This window comes from Lontra canadensis, unplaced genomic scaffold, assembly GCF_010015895.1.
Source record: "Lontra canadensis isolate GAN:19392208 unplaced genomic scaffold, GSC_riverotter_1.0 scaffold2, whole genome shotgun sequence".
NCBI classification, from domain to species: domain Eukaryota; kingdom Metazoa; phylum Chordata; class Mammalia; order Carnivora; family Mustelidae; genus Lontra; species Lontra canadensis.
In genome coordinates this window covers 66,964,152-66,971,143 of record NW_022630996.1, presented here as the reverse complement: position 1 = coordinate 66,971,143, position 6,992 = coordinate 66,964,152, and the positions used below count along the sequence as shown (strand labels likewise).

The window sequence follows — 6,992 nt, the reverse complement described above, 5'->3', positions numbered from 1 at the left end:
AGCTGAAAGGCAGCTGCTTAACCTCGTGAACCACTCAGGCATCCCAAAAAAACAGGCTTTAAAGAAAAGAAAATTCTCAAACAAAATTCATTTTGTAAGGCATAAAATTTAATGTATTGGAACTTGATTTGTTCTTTGAGCCTAAGGGAAGTGAGACTATGGAGTAAGACGGAGATGAACATACACATTTTGGGCTAGATTTCAAAGCTAGAAGAGAATGTGTCTAGTTAATATACACAGTTATTAGAAAAGCTATTTTGCAAAAAGGAAAAGACCTTGCAATTTTCAGGGCAAATGTCTCCATGGAGTTGACTAGTCTGACTCTTTGCTTCCTCCCCAGGTCTTGTCTCTTCATCTTGCAACCCAGTTCTCACTGCCATCTTGCTTGGGTTGCAGCCACTAGAACCTCCTGGCTTTCTACCGCACAGAGGCCTTCCATCTTCCTAAAGCCTCAAGGCCCTCATCACCTGATCCCATAGCAGGTATGTGCTGAAGTGACCCCTTTTGTGGGCCTCAGCCTACACTCTTTTCCTGGGAGTTACATCTCCTGTCATTGTTCAACCCAGGAAACATGAAGGACTGAAGCAGAGTCATTCGTCATCCTGAACATACAGTCCTGACCCTCTGCCTCCAAGCAGAAATATGTCCGTACTTAGATTTTAATTGCTTGTTTATTCATCCAACTGATAAATGGAGATCTTTCGATATGTCAGGTTCTTCTAAAGAGTGTGAACCCCACATTGAGCAAAAGCATACAGATGGAGATTATAATCTAGTAAGGCTAGCAAATAATTAACAAATACACAATAGTTTTGTAATGTAGTGTTAGGTAGTGACAAGTGCTAGGGAGAAAAATTAATTGGGATATGAGGATAAAGAGGGAGAAGGAGAGACTACTCTTCTAGACAGGAGGTGAGGGAAGGTCTATCTGATGGGATTTCAGCAGAGACCTGAAAAAAAGAGACTAGGCCATAGAGATATTTGCAGGATAGATAGATATCCAGGTAGGGGAAACTGTGTGTGCAAAGGTCCTGAGGTGGGAGTATGGTTGAGAAGAACAAGGAGGCCAGTGTATATGGGTGGAGTAAGTGAACAGGAGAGTTGGGGGAGTTGAGGTCAGAGATAACCACAGGTCAAGTAGGGTAGGTAATATAGGGTCCAGCTGATGTAAGGATTGGATTTTATTTGAAATGTGATAGGAAGCTAGTGGAGGCTTTTGAGAAAGAAGTGATATGACCTATTAACATTTGTTTGCCTTCGTGGGTTTTTTCTGATTCTGATTTCATGATCCTGTCCTGTTGCATTTAGACAGCAGGGCATTATTTTTTTTTTCAAATTTTCTGTCGCCTTTGTCAACATCAGCATGTGGGAGACAGTTTAGATTAGATAAATGTTCTCTCTCTGCCAAAGGCATAATTAAAATTTCTGGAACTTTATATAAAACTTTACGGAGGACTTGGAGTAGTGAAGTTTCTTTGGATTTGAAATAGCAGAATCCAACCCAGATTACTTTAGCAAACTTCATTGGAAAATTGATGGTGTATCTTGGAGAATCCAGGGAAGACGTTCATCTAGGCCTTGGGAAGCAAGGCTGTTCCAGGGGCCTTAGCAGCAGCCATCTGTGGTCCTTTCTCTGTAGTTTCACATTATGGAGACCAACAGTCTCTGGGTCCCTTTGTTTAAAAGTCTAAATGACTGGAAGAGAGAATTTGATTGGTTCAGCTTAACTCGGATAGCATCTGAATCCATCAATTCTAGTCAAGGGGACAAGGCAGCAGAAATACAACTGCTCTAAGACCCCTGTAGGTAAAGGACATGGTTCCCAAAGACCACTTGCTCTGGAGTGGCATGTGACTGCTCTGTGGGTACTCCGTCATGAGCTTTGTTCATGCACTCTGATGGAGGCAGACCCCTGAAGCAGGGGCTTCTGGATAGCAGCCCTGTCTCTGGTCTCTTTCTCTGTGGAGAGTTAATACCCTGGGCAATGTGGTTGCAAAGTCCTTGACAGTAAGGGCCAATTTTACACCATTTTGTACCTCCTTGCACAAAATAAAGGGTAGGGGCTATTTTTGGTATTTAATTTTGCTCCAGGCCCTGTTCTTCATGATCCTGGAACTGCCCCACAGCTATCTAAAATTACAGGTTCTATTTTACATTCCTAAGAGATTTGCTGATAACTTGGCAGGCAGATATAGTTTTATTGTGCAGAAATTTTTGCCCACTCTCACATGTACTGCTGTGCCAAGAACATGGAATTTGGAGCCAGGAGACTGTATTAAATCTGGTTCCTGGGAAACTGGGAGATGGAGATCTGTGGGCAGGAGGTTTATTAGGGAGTGTTCTGGAGGTTGGTACCCGTGAGGCATGATGGAAACAAGACTGGGTGGAGGAAGAAGGGGAAGTACGATGCAGTTGCAACAGGTCCTTCAGCCCGTCCTACAGGGATCTGCGGAGCTTGGGTGGACCGTCAGCATTATCTGGAAGTGAGGCAAGAGGGCTAGACCTCTTTGCCCTGCAGTGGCCGGTATGGAGAGGTGCTCATGTTGGGAGAGGCAGCCCTTAGGCTTACCTAAGCCAATGCCTGGAGAAGGTTGCGGCAATCAGCTCTCAGCTGCCGATGTTACCAGTAGCTGGGAGAATGAGTGCTTTATTCCTGATTCTTGGGGTGCAGAGAGGAAGGGTCTGGCTGTTTCACCATAGCATCCACTTCAAAGACTTAAATTTCAACTTGCTCTACCATACTCTCCTGTGATGCCTTGGGGAAATCCCCTAACTTCTTTGAGACATCATGAGCTCATTTAAAAAAGAAAATGGGATTTAAAAAATTGGATTAAATAAGCAGTGTTGTGAGCACTGTGTTTATTATTATTATCGCTTGTGTTTATTGTTTAATTTTCCCTGGAAGTCTGTGCCATATCTATTTTAGGACAACTCTATTGATAGGGAGACAGATCCTCAAAGAGATGAAAGTAGTTTGCTTGAGTTATATAGGTAAATCATACAGAAAATGCAGTCTCAGATCTTCTGAACTTAAGTCTTTACTTTGGCCAATTCACTAGAGCTCCCTCTCAGCAACAGAAATAATATAAACGATAATATTAATAATATAGCCGAAAAAGGCAAGTAATGCCTCTTTTAGATGCTTGCTATGAGGATTGAAAGAAAGACATCTGCAGATAATAAGTCGCTGAAAAAAGTGAGTCAATATCACTGTTCTTCAGAGTTGCGTTTCCTGTCAGTAATACATGCGCATGGTCTAATCAGTCTTGAGAAGATGAGGGAAGGTTTACACAGGATCCTAGAAAATCTCTCCTAGCCAACCTCTAAGAGGCACAGGGCATCGTGGTGTTTCCAAGTTTTTTTAATTGATGTTTGGACTCCTTGGGTTCACTCTTTGAGAGCTTAAAAAATTCAGCTCACATATTCTGAGCTCCAACTTAGTCTTGGAGGGCTGTTCTATAGGGTACAGAAATGAAAGAGATGTTGTCCTTGAGGGATAAAAATAAGACCAATCAGTGACAGTGATGGGAACCCCTGTACTGGAGGAACAGGGACATTAAAAAGAGCTCGGAGGCTCTGGGAGTCTGGGTCAGAGTCTTCAGTTGTCAAGGTGACTCATACCATAGATGGCAGCTTACGTTTTGAACTTTATATGCTTTGACTTTCAGGATCCATTTTTATAAGGTGAGAAAGTCATGGCAGGGAACCGTCTGTGGGATCTTCATGAGCTTGAAAAAAGAAAATGCGACTCTACGTGTGAGGCTTGTTCTACCCTGGGCACGTGAAGTGCTTTATATGACACACAAAATCCAAAGAAAACAGAATTGTTTGGAGCACACATGGTCACAGATGTATTTTAAATTGCTTTGTGAATGATGGATATTCATTTAAATGCAAATTCAAGAGCACATTTAAATTTAGTTTGAAATAGTGTCTCCACATTATTGTGAAAGCCCCCCTTTCACACTCATTTCATAGTTACCTTGCTAGAAAATTGTAGATTTTGACCTAATTTTTACTAACTCTTATTTCTGGAAAATAATCAAATATTACTCCTAATGTATACTATTTGACTGAAGGTATTCCTTCTAAACCACGAAACTGAAAGTTCTGGGTTTTCTCATGTTCAGCCCTACCCTCCCATCCGGGCTTCATTTAGTACATCCCAGATTCCCCAGTGTTGCAAGTTCAATAGGGGTCAATGGATTCTCATGTCACTGGTTTGTTTACTTTCTATCTCCACTTGTCCTGTATTAAAAAGTCAAGATATTTGGCAGGAGGAATTGTTTGAAAAGGAACTGTAATGTTATGGGGATGGTTAAAATGGATCTGAAAATTCTGTCTATGTAATTGAAGAGAGCTTGAGTTAAGTCCAAATGATTAGTTTGTTCAATCACAGTTTTACCGTGTGGCTTCAATGGTGAAAAGGAAACAGGTCTATAAGGGCCATGTTTCTTCCTACTCTGTGAATCACTGGCATTGTCAGTAACTGATTATGTTTTGGTCTTATAGACCTGGCTAATGTTTTGGGTGCGACCTGACATAATATGCCACGTTGTAAAGCTGTACAGATACATGTGTCATACCTAAAGACAATTTTGGTTGTGATTTGTAGCAGAGAAGAAAAATGAGTAAAATCGAGAACATGTTTTAATTTCCTCCTTTTGTTCTGAAGGCTATCATTATCCCTTGTCAGAATTGTGAACAAACCAACGTGCTTCCTGGTGAAAAAAGCAAAACCTGTTAACCTTAAGCACATTAATAAAGGCAATCTGATTTTCACTTTCTAAAGTATTGGTGTCAAGATAGACTTCAAACAACAATCAACCTTAGGAATGAATCTGATAACAGAAACTGATAGCAACTGATCAACTTAAGATCTCTGAGTTACACTTAGATATTCAACACCATATGCATAAAACGCTCTATACTGAGTTTTATTTGTGATGATTTATCTGAGGTAAGCACATGGCACGTTTTTGGTTTGTAATTACAAACAGATTAAAAAATACTCTTTATATTAAAAGTATAATTTAATGCAGGTGGTTTGTAGCATCTGTCTTCTTCATATGATAGCATGAGTACGCTTTGATATAATAATAAAAAAAATTACCCCTAAAAAAATCCTCTAGCCAAAATTTCAAGTTTAATTTGAGAAATGTAAACACAATTATCCCTCAGATAACACAGAATCAGGGTTTTTCAACCTTAGCACTATTGAATTTTTGGGTCAGATAACTTGCTGTGGGAGCTGTCCTGGACACTTTGTTTAACAACGTCCCTGGTCTTTACCCCGTAAAGATGCTGCTAGAATCACCAGCCTCTCCCCCTTCCCCATTTGTGACAACCAAAAATGTCTTCAGACATTGTCCAACAACTCAGGGGCGAGGGAAGGGGTAAACCACCTCTGGTAGAGAACCAATACACTCATGATCCTCTTAGGTTTTGTACCTAACTTCAGTATTACAAATGAAAAGCAAAATTTACCTATGTAGAATATTTGAAAAATCAATAATCTTTGCTAGGAAGGATTTTTTTTTAAAGGAACTGTATCATATATCTGGTAGACAGTGGCAGAAAAAAGGGTCATCTTGTGATCTTTCCATGCTATGATTTAGTGGCACACTTAGAGAAATAGTGATTACAAGACCTTTGTGTTCTCAAGCCCACAGAATTCAATGGCATGTTTTAAAAATTATGGATAAAGTAACTGAAGTGTAAATTGTGTAATCCTCATATTGACTTCATTTCAAAAAAGAAAATAACATTTAGATTTAGAGAGAAACAAGTTGTCAACAGCTTTGGGAAATCTCTAGGTATGCCTAACTATGCCAGCAACCATGGGAATACAGTTATGCCTTTTCTCAGTAATGCTACTGTGGAGAACCATATTTTCATCCTTTGTCCACAAGATTTTCTTATTTACAGTATCCGAGTATAGGATTGAGAGTATTGGTATTTTTAATATGTTTCTGTCAACAAATCTTCATGTATAAGGTTTTGTTTTTCCTTTTGTGTTTTAGTAAGTTTATTTATATTTCTCTAGAGTTAAATAAAAATAGATTCACAATATATTCGCTTTAGGATTTACAACAGTTGGCCTTACGATTGGAGTTTATTGCATATATGAGAGTATGTGTGCCTTGTTCTTGGGAGGACACCCATTCGCCCTCATCTTTATGCCCACTTATGCCCCATCTACAAGCCTCTCCCTCACTGTGTCATCCACTTAGAGCAGGTACACTGTTTGTTGCAAAGCAAAGGTTTTTTTTCAAGACTTGCCCAGTTTAAACTCATCCAGATTCAGGTTCTGTATCAAAGTACATGTTAGAAATCAGAATATGCCCAAATTAAAATAGGCCCCTTATCTTCCTTTCTCCTTTCAGTCTGGGGTCAGCTGTAAATGCAGGGGTTTGCCTTGCTCTGGGACTGTGTAGGCCCAGCAGGATACCCATTTACTCTTCCAGCCGCTGATCTGCTGGGGGGCTCCTCACTGAGCTGCCCCATATGCTATCTGAACATCCTCACAGACCCCCTATTCAATATGTTAGGTTGTACAGTTAATTTTCTCCCATCACTCTTACATCCCCCCCTTCTTAGTGTTAAAGACAATTCAAATTTTCCAAAGCTTAAAGGAAATAAAAAATACTCTGTAAGAATCTTGCATCCCACTGTTATCTCCCATCTGGTCATTTTCTATCTTCCCCCAGTCACTGTTAATAACTGTTGTCAATTTCTTATGTGTCCTTCAAGAATTAAAAAAAAATGTACACACACACACACACACACACACACACTCATAAGCAAAGTGTACTTTCTTCTATTTCTTACACAAACAGAGGATATTGTATTTATTTTTATTTAACTATTTAACCATTCCTCTGTAGATGGATGTTTGAGGTTGTTCCATTCTTTGACTGTCTTAAGTAGTCAGCAACGAAAAACAGTTAGTTATTATTTTTCCACAAAGTGAATCCACAAGTGAAATTGCA

At 39.8% G+C, this 6,992-nt stretch overlaps 1 long non-coding RNA gene across 1 annotated transcript in view; it reads left to right on the top strand.

The window, feature by feature from the left end:
• The first annotated feature begins 431 nt into the window (after positions 1-431).
• The window catches only part of LOC116878364, a 118,202-nt gene continuing 111,641 nt past the window's right edge, over positions 432-6,992 (top strand). The window contains exon 1 of the long non-coding RNA XR_004384837.1: positions 432-482. This is a non-coding gene — a long non-coding RNA (uncharacterized LOC116878364). The remainder of the gene's footprint in view (positions 483-6,992) is intronic.